The sequence below is a fragment of the Trichechus manatus genome, unplaced genomic scaffold, assembly GCF_000243295.1.
Source record: "Trichechus manatus latirostris isolate Lorelei unplaced genomic scaffold, TriManLat1.0 scaffold00046, whole genome shotgun sequence".
Classification (NCBI taxonomy): Eukaryota; Metazoa; Chordata; class Mammalia; order Sirenia; family Trichechidae; genus Trichechus; species Trichechus manatus.
Window position 1 is genome coordinate 575,206 of NW_004443982.1, and position 15,689 is coordinate 590,894.

Below are 15,689 nucleotides of genomic sequence, written 5' to 3' on the forward strand. Positions count from 1 at the left end.
TTAGTTGTTCTGTCCTTTATTGAGATTGGTGTGTTGAAGTCTCCTACTATTATTGTGCAACTGTCATTTTCTCTTTTCATTGCTGTTAGAGTTTGTTTTATGTATTTTGGAGCCCTGTCATTGGGTGCGTAGACATTTATTATGGTTTTGTCTTTATGATGGATCTTCCTTTAATCATTATATAGTGTCCTTCTTTGACTTTTATGGTGTATTTTGTTTTAAAGTCTATTTTATCTGTGATTAGTATTGCCACTCCTGCTCTTTTTTTGGCAGTTGTTAGCTTGTTATATTTTTTCTAACCTTTGATTTTTTAATAAATTCACTTCTTTGTTTCTAAGGTGTGTTTCTTTTAGACAGAATATTGATGGATACTGCTTTTTTTTTATCCTTTCTGTCACTCTCCGTCTCTTTATGGATGCATTGAGTCCATTTACATTCAGTGTAACTATTGATAGATGTGAGTTTATTGCTGTCGTTTTCTAGTGGTTTTTTTGTTGTGTTGACGTTTTCTTTGTTCTTCTTACTCTCCTGTGCTGAACTCCTTTTGTTTGTGTATTTTTTTTTCATTTCTTTTGTTTTTGTAGGTTTTGTTTTTACTGAGACTTCATGTTTTTCCGCTTTATTTTTATGTGTAGGTTTGTTAACTTTCTTTGTGGTTACTGTGAAATTTACCCTTATCTTTCTAAGTTTGAAGCAGTCTATTATTACTTGCTATCGCCTTACTTTCCTCTCCATTAGAAGGTTCTATACCTACACCATTTATTCCCTCTTTTATTGTTCTGATGTTGTTGTCATTTACAGATTAACTGCTCTGATTCCCTCTTTATTTCTTTTGATTTTGGATAGTCCTTGTGATGGATTGAATTGTGTCTTCCAAAAATATCTGTCAACTAGACTAGGTCATGATTCCAAGTATTGTATATGATTGTGTATTCTGATGTGATGTCCTTATGTGTTGTAAACTTTATCACTATGATGAGGTTATATGTGATCTCCTTATGTGTTGTAAACTCTATCAGTATGATGACATTATACTGATGACGTCTAGAAGATTATATAGTGTCTTAATCCAATCTCTTTTGAGATATAAAAGGGAGAAGTGAGCAGAGACACATGGGAGACTGATTCCATCAAGAAAGCAGTGCCAGGAGCAGAGTGCATTCTTTGGACCTGAGGTTCCTGTGCAAAGAAGCTCCCAGACCAAGGGAAGGTTGATGCCTTCAGAGAGAGGGCCTTCTCCTGGAGCTGATGCCCTCAGTTTGGACTTGTAGCCTACTGTACTGTGAGAGAATAAACTTCTCTTTGTTAAAAGCCATCCACTTGTGGTATGTCTGTTAGAGCAGCACTAGATGACTAAGACTGTCCTTGATAGTTCATTTCCTAGGTTGGTATCTGGCTGGTACGACCCTGCATCCTAGATTCAGCCTGTGAGCTGAAGTTGTTTGTTCTCTGATCGAAGGACTCCCTTTAATAATTCTTGGAAGTTTGTTTCGTTTTTACTTATTCCCTTAATTTCTGTTTAACTGGATATGTCCTAATTTCACCATCATATCTGAACGAGAGTTTTGCAGAATATATTATTCTTGGCTGGCAGTTTTTTTCTTTCAAGGTTTTATATATGCCATCCCATTGCCTTCTTGCCTTCATGGTCTTTGTTGAATAATCTGAGCTTAGTCTTATTGTTTCTCCTATGTATGTGACTTCTTGTTTTTCATGAGCTGCTCTCAGGATTCTTTGTCTTTGGTTTTGGCGAGTGTGATTATGATATGCCTTGGTGATTTTCTTTTGGATCTCTCCTGTATGGGGTTCACTGAGCTTCTTGGATGGCCAGCTTTTCATCTTTCATGATATTTGGGAAGTTATTTGTTAGCAGTTCTTCAATGATCCTCTCTGTGTTTTCTGTTTTCTCCTCCTGTTCTGGAACTCTATTCACTCAAAATTTTTTGCTTTTGATTGTATCCCACATGATTCTCATGGTCTCTTCATTTTTCTTTGTTCTTTTTTCTGAGTTTTCTTCGAACAGAGTTGTATCCAAGTATTTGTTTTCAATTCCACTGATCCTGTCTTCCACTGTTTCAAATCTGTTCCTCAGCCCTTCTATGGCACTGTCCATTTCTGAAATCTTGTTGTTTGTCTTTTGGATTGCTAATTTTTGTTTTGTATTATTTTTAGTTGTGAATTTATTTTGACATTTTGTTCCTGCATTAATTTCCTGAATTCTTCCATTTTTTTGTCTGTATTTTCATGAATTTGTCTGCCTTTTCCATGAATTTGTCTATTCTTTCCTCCTTTTTGTCTGCTTTTTGCTTCAACTCTTGGATAGCTCTGAATATTAGAGATTTGAATTCCCTATCAGGTAGTTCTAGTGCCCTTTCTTCCACTGGAAAGTCATCTGGTTTTTTATTTTGGACGCCTACTGGAACCATCCTGTCCTGTTTTTGTAAATATTTTGGTATTGTCTGCTGTCTTCAGGGCATTCAGTAGTTATTTTTCTCGTTTATTGATTGTAGATTTGTTTGTTTCATCCTTTTTTTATTTGGCTATGCCTGAGCAGGTGGGCTGTGTGTTCTTTGTTGTTTGCTCATCTGTGGGCATACTTTTCACCTCCTTCTCCAATTGGCAGGATCAGTCACTCAGATATGGTACAGCAGGGCAGGTCTATCTGAAGAGGAGTTGCTGGGTTGGGTTGTTTGTGGCACTTACTACAGCCACCAGGGCGTGTCAGTAATCAGTACAGGGCAGGTTCCAGTAGGCCATGCCTGTGCTGCTTGGTGGCGTGATGTTAAGCGCACAGTGCCGGTAGGCAGGATTGAGGGGGGAGATTGTGATGTGTGCAGCTAAGATGTCTATGGGAGAGAGGAGAGAGGAACAGAGCCAAAAACATACAAACAAAAAACAGTGCTAAGGGAGCTTGCTGTTGGAGTGGAGAGATGAGAGACTATGAAATGGAGAAAAACAAAAAGGGGAAGAAGAAGAAAAAAAGAAAAGAATGAATAAATAAAAATTAGAGAAAAGAACAGCAAAGTTTCCAGAGGTCCCACCAGTCTGGCTACAAGGTCTAGGGAGGTTGTTCCTAGGTGTTGAAGTACAGCCTGTCTAGAAGGCATAGAGTTATTCAGTGCCAGGTATTCAGAGGACAGGAAGAGAGGGAAGGTATAGAGAGATGAGAAACTGAGTAATGAAGAACGACAAAAAGGGAAAAAGAAGGAAAAGAAAATAAATAAATTTTTAAAAAGTAAAGAAACCCCCCCCCCAAAAAAAGAAAAAAAAAACACCAAACAAGAAATGCTTTCAAGGATCCCTCTGTGCCTCTGTGCAAGCTGAGGGGGTAGGTCTTAAGCTGTGCAGCACTGCCCAGCCAGAACCTGCTCCCAACCGAAGAAAAGAAAAAGAAAGCAAACAAACAATTCAAAACAATCAAACAAAAAAAAAATGCCCCGGGAACCCACCAGAGTGGCAGCACAGACCGGCAAGGAGTTCCACATTAGAATGGTGTTCTGCAGCCCCTTAGGAAGAAGCAAAGATGGTGCACAAAGCCAGGTATTTGAGCAAAAGGAGGGGGAGGTGGTGTGAGGTAAGGAAGAAATCAAAAGAAGTGGCAAAAAACACCAGTAGCCAACAAATGGCACCCAGCAAGTCAGCCAGTGTGGGCAGGTGGAATCCAAGCATCCGGCGCTTGCTGGCCAAGAGACTGTGGCTCCAGGAAGCAGACGAGGCTGAGTTGTTGTGAAGAAGGGTGGGAGTTGGGAAAGCATATATCGCCAGTTACCAGTTGTTCTGTCTCCTGCTGGAAGCTCAGTGAAGCTGCTTTCTCTTACCCCCTATTTGCTGCTCTCTGATAGGAGTCCAAGATGGTGGATACGAGCTGCGTTAGCTGATAGGGGACCTCTCCGTTCTCTGTCAGTTTCTCACTCCATTTGGTGCTTGGCTGTGTTTTTTATCTCTTCATTTGATGTTTTAGGGTGTCAGGATTGCTGTTTTCTCTGTTTGGCTTAGTTTTTCAGATTTTTGCTGTGGAGGGACAGCATGGTGTTTCTCCCTAGAGTGCCATGTTGCTGGAAGTCCCTCATCTTTCATAATATTAGGGAATTTTTCTGCCAGTAAATCTTCAACAAGTCTCTCTGTATTTTCTGTTATCCCCCTACCCCCCATTCTGGTACTCCAGTTACTCATAGGTTATTCCCCTTGATAGAGTCCCATATAATTCTTAGGGTTTCTTCATTTTTTAAATTGTTTTATCTGATTTTTCCTCAAACAAATAGATGTCAATTGGTTTATCCTCAGTCTCACTATTTCTGACTTCTATTGCCTCAATTCTGCTCCTATGACTTTCTACTGAGTTGTCTAATTCTGAAATTTTATTGTTAACCTTTGGATTTCTATTTACTGTCTCTCTATGGATTCTAGCAACCTTTTAAATTTGTCATTCTGTTCTTGTATAGCTTTCCTATTCTTTTTCCTCTATTGGTTTGTCTGTGTGTTCCTTGTCTTGGTCTGAGTTTTGCCTAATCTCCTTCCTGATCTCTTGAAAAGCTCTGTATATTAATCTTTTGAATTCTATCTCCAGCAATTCCAAGACCTTCTCTTCCTCTGGGAGATTTCCTTGTTGTTTGTTTTCCTGGAGCCATCATGGTCTGCCTCTTTATGTGATTTGATATTTACTGTTTTCTCTGAGCCATCAAGTTATTGTATTTATTTATTGTATGTTTATTTACTGTGTCCTAACCTCTTGTTTCGTTTTGTTTTGATGTACTCACATAAGCTGGGCTTGTGAGCTACTTTGATGATTGGCGTCTTTGAGGTTCTCACATCCTGTCACCAGGTGGTTAGCACTGCTACTAGGTGTATGAACCTAGGAGTCCCTTTATTTTTCTTTTGTGGATTCAGCTGTCCAGGTCTTTGGTCACTGAGTGTGTGATGCAGGCTCTTGCCTGCAATCATAGATGAGTAGGCCTACATAGGGGTGACTGTGGAAGGCACAGGTATCTGGCTGCAGTAGCAGATTTTGTGCTGAGCAAGGTAGGGGACTGACAGCTGCCTCTGAGTGCTTAGGTGGAAGGTGTTTTCCTGTCCCCTAGAGTGCATAGGCGGGTGAGTTTTGTAGCTGGACTTTGGGCCCTCAGTTCTGTTGGCTGTAAGAACTGGGAGGCATCATTTATTCTCGGAACTTTGTCATGGGTGTCTAGGTGGGATGAGTGAAGCTGCCAGTCTTCAGGCACCTGATGTGGGTGGGTGAGTACCCTGCTTAATGGCAGGAAGGTGTCAAATGTAATGAATCTGCTACTCTCCGTTAGCTGTTGCTGTTTAAAATAGGCTTCAGGTATATATCCTGTTGTACTATGCTAACGAGGGCCTATGCTGTTGAATAGGTCCACACAGGTCTAGCCAGGGATGAAAGGTATTCAAAGTCTGTAGGACCCTATGCCTGTGCCTAGGCAAAGGGACAGTGACTGCCCTGAGTTCCTGGCTAGGGGGCATGGTGATTTTTTAAAGCCGCTAGACTGGATTGGGCATGGTTAGTCCTGAGCTCCCAGCTTAAGGGAGCTGGCAGTTTCTTTTTTTTTGTTCGTTTATTTGTTCCTTCCCCAAACCCAGGTGATTGGCTTGGGTGCGACCTGTCCCACTTCTAGCCTAGCGGGTGCCGGAAGCACTGAACACTGCTGGATAAGCATTAGAGCAGAGTGGGGAGGGGGCAAGTGAGGGGAAGAGAGGCACTTCTCTGTTACAGAGGTCCCAAAGGGGAAAGGGTTACTTTTTTTAAGTAGAACTTTGCTCCATAGGTTTACTTTTTTCTTTTTCTTTTTTTAACAGTGCTTTAAATGAAAGTTTACAGTTCAAGTTAGTTTCTCATACAAAATTTATGGACACTTTGTTGTGTGACCCTAGTTGCTATCCCTATAATGTGACAGCACACTTCTCCTTTCCACCCAGGATTTCCCGTGCCCATTCAACGAGCTCCTGTCCCTTTTTGCCTTCTCTTCTCACCTCCAGACAGGAGCTGTCCATTTAGTCTATGTATCTACTTGGGCTAAGAAGCACTCTCTTCACGAGTATCATTTTATGTATTATATTCCAGTCTAATCTTGAAGAGCTGGCTTCGGGAATGGTTTAAGTTCTGGGCTAACAGAGAGTTGGGGAGCATGTCTTCTGGGGTCTCTTTAGTCTCGGTCAGACCATTTAGTCTGGTCTTTTTACTAGAATTTGAGTTCTGCACCCCACTTTTCTCCTACTCCATCAGGAACTCTGTTGTATTCCTTGTCAAGGTGGTGATTGGTGTAGCCGGGCACTATCTAGTTCTTGTGGTCTCAGGCTGATAGAGTCTCTGGTTTATGTGGCCCTTTCTCTCTTGGGCTAATATTTCCCTGTGCCTTTGGTGTTCTTCATTCTCCTTTGCTCCAGGTGGGGTGGGACCAACTGATGCATCTTAGATGGCCGCTCACTAGCTTTTAAGACTCCAGACACCACTCACCAAAATGGGAGGCAGAACATTTTCTTAATAAACTTTGTTATGCCAGTTGACCTAGATGTCCCCTGAAACCATGGTCCCCAGATATCTGCCCCTGCTACTCCATCCTTCCAAGTGTTTGGTTGTATTCAGGAAGTTTCTTATCTTTTGGTTTAGTCCAGTTGTGCTGACTTCCCCTGTATTGTGTGTTGTCCTTCCCTTCACCTAAGATAATTCTTATCTACTATCTAGTTAGTGAATACCCCTCTCCCTCCCTCCCCACCCTTGTAGCCATCAAAAAATGTTTTGTGTTTAAACCATTTCTTGAGTTCTGATAATAGTGGTCTCATACAATATTTGTCCTTTTGCAACTGACTAAGTTCACTCAGCATAATACCGTCCAGATTCATTCATGGTATGAAATGTTTCTCGGATTCATCATTGTTCTTTATCATTGCATAGTATTCCATTGTGTGAATATACTATAATTTATCTATCCCTTTATCATTTGATGGGCGCCTAGGGTGTTTCCATCTTTTTGCTGTTGTGAACTATGCTGCAATGAATATGAGTGTGCATGTATCTATTCGTGTGATAGCTCTAATTATCTCTAAGATATATTCCAGGAATGGGATTGCTGAATTGTATGATACTTAGATTTCTAGCATTTTAAGGAAGTGCCAGATTGATTTCCATAGTGGTTGTACCATTTTTCATTCCCACCAGCAGTGTATAAGTGTTCCAGTCTCTCCACATCCTCTCCAACATTTATTATTTTGTATTTTTTGGATTAATGCTAGCCTTGTTGAGGTGAGATGGTCTCTCATTGTAGTTTTTGATTTGCTTTTCTCTAATGGCTAATGATTGTGAGCATTTCTTCATGTATCTGTTAGCGGCCTGAATGTCTTCATTGGTGAAGTGCCTGTTTCTATCCTTTGCCCATTTTTTAATTGGGTGGAAAGGGTTATTTTGATCCTGCAAGGTAGCTTAAAAGCTTGCACTTAACTTTCACAGATCCAGCGCCAGAAAGTTGTGCAGAGAGTTGTGCAGACTCTCTGTTGCTCAGTTTTTCCTGATGTGGTAAAACGCATCCCACACACTGCTGCTTGCCTCAGCCAAATAATCCAGCTTGCACGGTGCTGTCTAGGTCAGGTCTGGCACTTCTTCACTGCTTCTGAAATGTTTCTCTCTCCCCCTGCCATTGAATCTGATGCCTCAACTTTGTCTTTGATCTTCAGGGAACCTAGATTGTCATATATAATCGATTCATTTGTTTTTTCAGGTCTTCGTTGTAAGAAGGACCACAGGAAGTGTCTAACTATTCTGCCATCTTGGCCCTGTCTCCTCTCAGACATTGAGTTGTTAATTTCAGATTTTGTATTTTTTGTTTATCAATGATCAATGAAAAATATAATTCATTTGGTTTGTATCATTCTGATTATTCTGAAAATAAATTCCAGTTCTCTGGTGAAATCTTACATTTTATCATCTATATTCATGGAATATTGATTAGAATTATTTCACTGCCCATGTCTAATAACCAATACTGGGGTCACTAGTGGGTATTATTTGTTCTTTTATTCTTTTCTCCTGTTTCTTGATATGTCTGGTGATTTAATTGTATGTCAAGTGTTGTTTTTGAAAATTATCCACTCTGGATGATGCTGTCTCCCTTTGGAGAGGATTAGCTCTCTCTTTTGTGGGCAGCTATAGTAACTGGTATCACATCGGTCCAGTCAGGGACTGAGCTGACTCAAGTTTGCTTTAGACTTTGAAAGGTTTCATCCACTTATTGTTTTCCCTTCTCCCATGTTGCAGTCCCCCAGGAGTGCCAAATAGGAGTCCTGGGTGTTTACTATGGACCCACTTGTTGTAGATCACCAAATTTAGTTGTTGAGTTGGGTTTTTTTCTTCCCTCTTTGGCACCATGAAACTGCTGGAAAATACATTGAAATTTTCAACCACTGTATGCTCAGTTTCTTAATCACTTGACTTTACAGCTTAAATATGGACAAATGCCTGAAAGAAGAAAACCACCAAATGTAGGTCTCATGTCTCTCTACGTTTTGTTTCTAGGCTCTTAGCCTCCAAATCTTGACTCCCTGGAAGGTTGAACTTTAATTTTTTTACCTGGCCCCATGCACTTTCTAAAGGGCTTATGTCTTCTCTAACACTTAATTGATGTTTGCCCATAGACTCACACCCTCTTACCCAGGAAACCTTAAGATTCTGCAAATTTTCTGAACAAAAAAAACAGCAGGTGATTGTTGGGTTCCCTCCAATAAGAATCCGTACTCTCCAGATACATCTACACTGAAGTGCGGTTGTGGTCACCGTGAATGTTCTCGGATGCCTCAAAGCAGATTTTTTTTTCTTTTTGCAGCTGATTTATTTGTTTTCTTTGAGATAGTTGTACTAAAAAAATGCTACTTGGACTTCCACTTGCAGGACAACATCATGTAGACTCATATTCTCCCTCCAAATACAAATAAGTAATTAAGCAGACACTCATGAAATTAATTTGAAAAGTGTAAAGAAGAAGGTGGACTGTCTAGAGACCTAAGGACATGAAGAGAGGCACTGTGGTGAGTTTCCTGGTTTTTTTTTTTCCACCCACACATCCCAGGCTTGACGATGGATTTGCATACAACCAGGAACCGCCAAAAGGCATACATACAAAAACAAACAAATGAAATGGAAAGAAAACTAAAAACCAAAGTCTGCTTTTTCTGGCCAAAGCATCAAGGAAGGGAAAACCTACTGGGACCTAAAGGGGAGACCTGTACCCAATGGCAGCACCAGCCTGATCTTCCCCTAGCAGCAGCAATGACTAACCCAGGCCTGGCTTGTGGACAGTCCCACCTTGTGCCTCAAACTTGAAGGAAACAATATGGTTGATCTCCTCAAAGCAGCAGCTACTGCAGAACCACAGAGGGCCAATGCACCACATGTGCATACACCTGCACACACATACACACACACACACACACACACACACACACACACACACATGGGCAGCTGGTCTGACCCTCTGTCTGCTCCAGTGGCTTCTGCAGGGTTGATGTCTCCAGGCCCTCCACCAAGTGGCAGAATGTGATCCAAGGCCAGCTCTTCCCTATCCTCCACCCGACAGCAGAGAGCCATTTACCTGGCGGCTCATGCTATTCAACTAAGCAGCAGAAGAAGATCCAGTCTGTTTGTCTTCAGGACCACAACTCAATGTCAGAAGGCAAACTTGTCATCTACCCAGCAACAGAAGGTGAACCAGCACAGGGTCTCACTCATTGGCTTAAAGGCAGCCCACAAAGGTCATTCCTCTCCTGGGAACACCAGCAGATATAAAGTGAAAATCCCACTGTCACTTAGTAGTCAATGAATAGGCCAGGATCAAGGTTCCCATGGGTCCTGAATCGACATGTCTCGCCTGAAGACACTTTGTGGCCGAGGGAATCTCCTTTACCTCCTATAGGCAGCTCTAGTAGTGATCCAACAGGAGCTCAAGTGGAGCCAGAAAAACAAAATAGTCCAGAATAACACTACAGAGGCTCATTAACTAAATGTCCGTGGAACTACAGCCAAAGAAAGTAGGACAGAACTAAAAGGTTGAACCTAAATAGAGTTATTGCTTGCGAAAATGGAAGATATAATTAGGGTTTAGGTTCTCCTAAAATAACGTTCAAAATATGCAGGGCACAATCCAAAATTACTCATCATACCTAGAGCCAGCAAAATCACAAAATGAATGAGAAAAGGCTGACACCATAACTGGCATGAGTCAGATGTTGAAACTATCTGACAAAGATTTTAAAGAAACCAGTATGAATTTCTTGCTGAAGTAATTATGATTACCTGGAAATAAATAAAAAATAAAAACATAGAAAACCTTAGGTATGTTATAGAAGTTATTGTAAAAAAGTCCAAACGGAATTAATAGAACTAAAAAATGCAATAAATAAGAACACACAAACAAAAACAGACAGACCCTCAGGAACCTGTGGGATAAAAACAAAAGATCTAATGTTTGAATCATCAGAAATCCAGGAGAGAAGAAAGACATGGGGACTAAAAAACAGTGTTGGAGGTTTGTTGAGGATCCAGCACACAGCTCCAACAGATGAAGAGCACAGAATTTGTCACTCCCATACTCACAACAAATTAAGCTAGACAAACAGAAAAATCAATGAATTTGCCTGTACCTATCAGAAATCCTAATTTGTAAGGCGAACCTCCACCCTGAAATTTTGAGGGACATGTGAATCCAGAAGACCATAACTTATATCTGCTTACTTTGCGCAGAAACCGATAGAACCATAAGGGGTAAAAACATTGAAACTGTAATTTTGATGGTTTGCTGGCGACTGAGTGAAGACTACCACGAGAGTGAGTAATGTCTAGGGGCCGCAGTCATAGGGGGACCCCATGCTTTTGTGGGTTTTACTTCTAGGAAACCCACCAGGTTCTCACAGTGAAGATCCTGAACAATTCTCTAATGGCTCTGGCAGGAAAGGGTAATCCTTGTCTTAGTTATCTACTGCTGCTATAACAGAAATACTACAAGCAGATGGCTTTCACAGAGATTTATTTTCTCACAGTCTAGTGGGCGAGAAGTCCAAATTCAGGGTGTCATCTCCAGGGGATGGCTTTCTCTCTCTGTCAGCTCTGGAGGAAGGTGCTTGTCATCAATCCTCCCCAGTTGAGGAGTTTCTCAGCACAGGAACCTTGGGTTCAAAGGACATGCTTTGCTCCTGTTTTTGCTTTCTTCGTGGTCTGAGGTCCTCCTGCCTATCTGCTCTCTTCTCTCTTTTATATCTCAAAAGAGATTGACTCAAGATACAACCTAATCTTGTAGATTGTCCTGCGTAATTAACATAACTGCAGCTAATCCCATCTCATCAACATCAAAAAGGTAAGATTTGCAACACATAAGAAAATCACATCAGATGACAAAATGTGGACGATCACACAATACTGGGAATCATGGACTAGCCAAGTTGACACACATTTTGGGGGACACAATTCAATCCATAACACCTGTGAAATATGCCCAGAACCTTCTCCACAGCCAACTCTCCCTGGGGAAGAACTTTATCAGGTCGTTGTCCCAGAGTCATAGGAGAGGGACATTTTTCTTACTCCAGGCCCCTCTCAATTTCCTGTCTTACCTAAGGAAGGGAAGGGGAGATAAACAAGAAAAAATGCTTGTGAAGGTAGCAGCCCATGTTTTAGACATAGGCCCACTAAGACAGTAAGATTTAAGTGAAATTTTATAGAATGCCCTCCTTCCCTCACACATTACCACCACACAAAAGAAGCTCCATTATAAAGTAGTAGAGTACAGTTGAAAGAACTGCAACACAGAGAACTCACTCTGAAGAGGAATAATTGGAGAAGCCCAAAGATAAGGAAAGAGACAGAAACAAGTGCACTAGAGGAATTTAACTATATTAGAGGAATATAACTATAGCAAAGTTTAAACAAAGTCCAAATACTAGACACGTTAGCATAAATCTTTACACTAGAGGCCTATTTACTTCATTTCCTATTATCCAATACAACATGTCTAACCTTCAACAACATCAGCAGCAACAACATAAGGCTCACCGAAGTGCAAGAACATACAGTTAAAGCAAGTATCATAACCTGATTCAGATTGACACAACTGTTGGAATTGTCAGAAAGGAAGTTTAAAATAAATATAATTAGTATTTTAAAGGATCTAATGGAAAATGTAAATAGCATTCAAGAACATATGGGTAACGTGATTAGAGAGATGTAAATTTTAAGGAATAAAATGCTGGAAACCAGAAACACTGTAACAGCAATACAGAATGCCTTTGGTTAGCTCGTCAGTAGATGCAACATTATCAAGTAAAGAATCAATGAACTTGAAGATAGATCAATAGAAACTTCCCAAAGTGAAAAGCAAAGTGAAGAGAGAATGAAAACAGCAAAACAGAATATACAAGAACTGTGAGACAATCTCAAAAGATGTTACTTACAAGTAATTGGAATACCAGAAGAAGAAAAAGAAAACAGGGCAAAAGAAATATTTGAACTGATAATGATCAAGAACTTTCCAAAGTTAATGACAGACACAAAACCACACACCTAGGAAGCTCAGAGGACACAAAGCAAAATAAATACCAAAAAGAGCTACATTCAGAAGAGCAAAGACGAAAGGAAAATCTTGAAAAGATCCAGAACATAAAAATTACACCTTAACTCTAGAGGCTCAAGGGTAAGATTTTTAACAGACTTCTTGTCAGAAACCATGCAATAAGAAGAGAGTGGAATGGAATTTCTAATGTTTTAGAGGAAAGAAAAATCCACCGACCTATTGTTATATATCCAGCAAAATTATTCTTTAAAAATGCAGAAGAACGATTTTCCCTCTCAAACAAACAAAAACTGAAGGAATTCATCACCAGCTGACCTGCCCTACAAAAAATGTTAAAATATGTATAGGTCAGAAATTCGGATTTACATCAAGAAAGGAAGTGCATCAGGGGAGAAAAAAATTAAAGTATAATATTAATTGTATAAAACTAATTTCTCTAAAAATAACTGTTTTAAGTAAAAGTAGCAATAATATATTGGGTGATTATAACATTGATAAGTGAAATTAATGACAGTAATATAAAAGGGGACAGGAATACTGCATTATAAGTTATCTACTCTACACATGAAGTGGAATAGTGTTATCTGAAGGTGGTCTTAGATTAGTTTAAGATGTATATGCAAACTCTAGAGAAACTATTAAATTTTTTTAAAGAAGTATAGTTGATTCACAGTGTGAGAAGATAAATTCATATCATATAAAATGCTCAATTAAAATCAGAAGAGACAGGAAATAAAACCCTCAATTAGTGAATAGAAAACAGTTAAAAACAAGGTTGATATTGGTCCAAATATATCAACAATCACTTCAAATGTGAATGGTTTATAAACATCAATTAAAAGATTAAGAAAAAAAACCACAACTATATGTTCTCTAGAAGAAATGCGCTTTAAATATAAAGTCTACGATAAGTTAACAGTAAAAAAAAAAAAGGAGAAACATATAACATGCTAACATTAATCAAAAGAAATATGGATTAGCTATATTTAGTCCCAAAAAAGAAGACTTCAGAACAAGAAAATACATCAGAGTTAAAGAGAGGTACCACATATTGATAACGCGGTTAGTTATCTAAGAAGAAATTAACAACTGATATGTCATATGCCTAAGAATACTTTACTTAATAATAATGTATAAATATCAGTTCATTAATTGTGATAAATGAACCATACTCATGTAAGATGTTAATAATAATAGGGTAAACTGGGCTTGAGGTACACAGGAACTCTCTGTACTATCTTCACAGTAATTCTGTAAATCTAAGGCTGTTCTGGAAACCCTGGTGGTACAGTGGTTAAGAGCTACGACTGCTAACCAAAAGGTTGGCAGTTCAAATCTGCCAGGTGCACCTTGGAAACCTATAGGACAGTTCTACTCTATCCTATAGGGTTGCTAAGAGTTGGAATCGATGGCAATGAGTTTGTTTGTTTGTTTGTTTTTGTTGTTGTTGTTTAAGGCTGTTCTAAAATATATATATATATATATATATATACATATATGGAGAGTTCTGGCAAACTGGCGCTCTAGGCAGAAGCGCCATGCCATCCGTCCACAGCAAAGATCCGAAAAACTAAGCTAAACAGAGAATACAACAATTCTGAAACCCTAAGACATCAAATGAAGAGGGAAAGAACTCAGCGAAGCACCAAATGGAGTGAGAAAACGGACAGAGAATGGAGAGCGAGGAGAGATTCATGCAGAGGTCCATACCGGCTAACGCAGCATGGATCCACCATCCTGGACTCCTATCAGAGACCAGCAAACAGGGGGTATGAGAAAGCAGCCTCACGGGGCATCCAGCAGGAGACAAAACAACCGGTAATTTGTGGTGTGTGTTTTCCCACCCCCACCCCTCTTCGCCCAGGCTCGGGCTCCTCTGCTTCCTGCAGCCACGGTCTCTTGACCGGGAAGCGCTGGCTGCTTGGATTCCACAAACCCAAGTGGGCAGCTCTCTGGGTGCCATTTGTTGGCTGCTGGTGTTGCTTTTTTCTGCTTCTTTTGATTTCTTCCTTGCCTCTCGCCATCTTCCCCTCCTTTCGCTCGAGTGCCTGGCTCCATGCACCACCTTTGCTTCTTCTTGAGGGGCTGCAGAGCTCTGGTAATTTGTGATAAATGCTTTCCCACTCCCTACCCTTCTTCACCCGCACTCGGCCCCCTCCGTTTCCCGCGGACAGAGTCTCTTGTCCAGAAACACCAGCCTGCACTAGCTGGCTCTCTGAGTGCCATTTGTTGGCTGCTGGTGCTGCTTTTTTATTTTTTTCTGTTTCTTTTGATTTCTTGCTTGCCTCTTGCCGCCTCCCCCTCATTTTGCTCAACTGTCTGGCTCCGTGCGCCATCTTTGCTTCTTCCTGTGGGGCTGCGGAGAGCCATTCGAGTGTGGAGCTGCTTACCGGTCTGGGCTACTGCGCTGGTGGGATGCCAGGGCTTTTGTTCGTTTGTTTGTTTTGAATTGTTTGCTTGTTTTCTTTTCCTTTTCTTGAGTTGGGAGCCCTTTCTGGCCAGGCGGAGCTGCGTGGCATGGAGACTCCCCTTCAGCTTACACAGATGTGCAGAGGGATCCCTGAGAGCATTTTTTTCCTTTTTTTTATTTTTAATTTTTTTTGGGGGGCCTTTCTTGTTCTTTTTTTTTAATTTGTTTTGTTTTCTTTTCCCTCTTTTTCCCTTTTTGTCTTTCTCTATTGCTCAGTTTCTCATCTCTCTATATCTTCCTTCTCTTTCTTTTCCCTGAATACCTGGCATTCTATAGCTCTACGCCTTCTAGCGTAGAGCAACTTCCCCAGAACTCATAGCTGCACCGGTGGGATCCCTGGGAACTTTGCGGTTCTTTAACCTTTCTGATTTTTATTTATTCATTCTTTTCTTTTCTTCCTCTTCACCTTTGTGTTTTTCTCCATTTCATAGTCTCTCATCCCTCCACGCCAACAGCAAGCTCCCCTAGCATTCTTTTTTGTTTGTTTGTATGTTTTTGGCTCCTGCTCCTCTCTCATCTCTCCCATATCCATCTTAGCTCCACACATAACAATTTCACCGCTTCATCCTCCCTACCTGTGTTGTGCGCTTGACATCACACCACCAAGCAGCACAGGCATGGCCTACTGGAACCTGCCCTGCACTGATTACCGACCC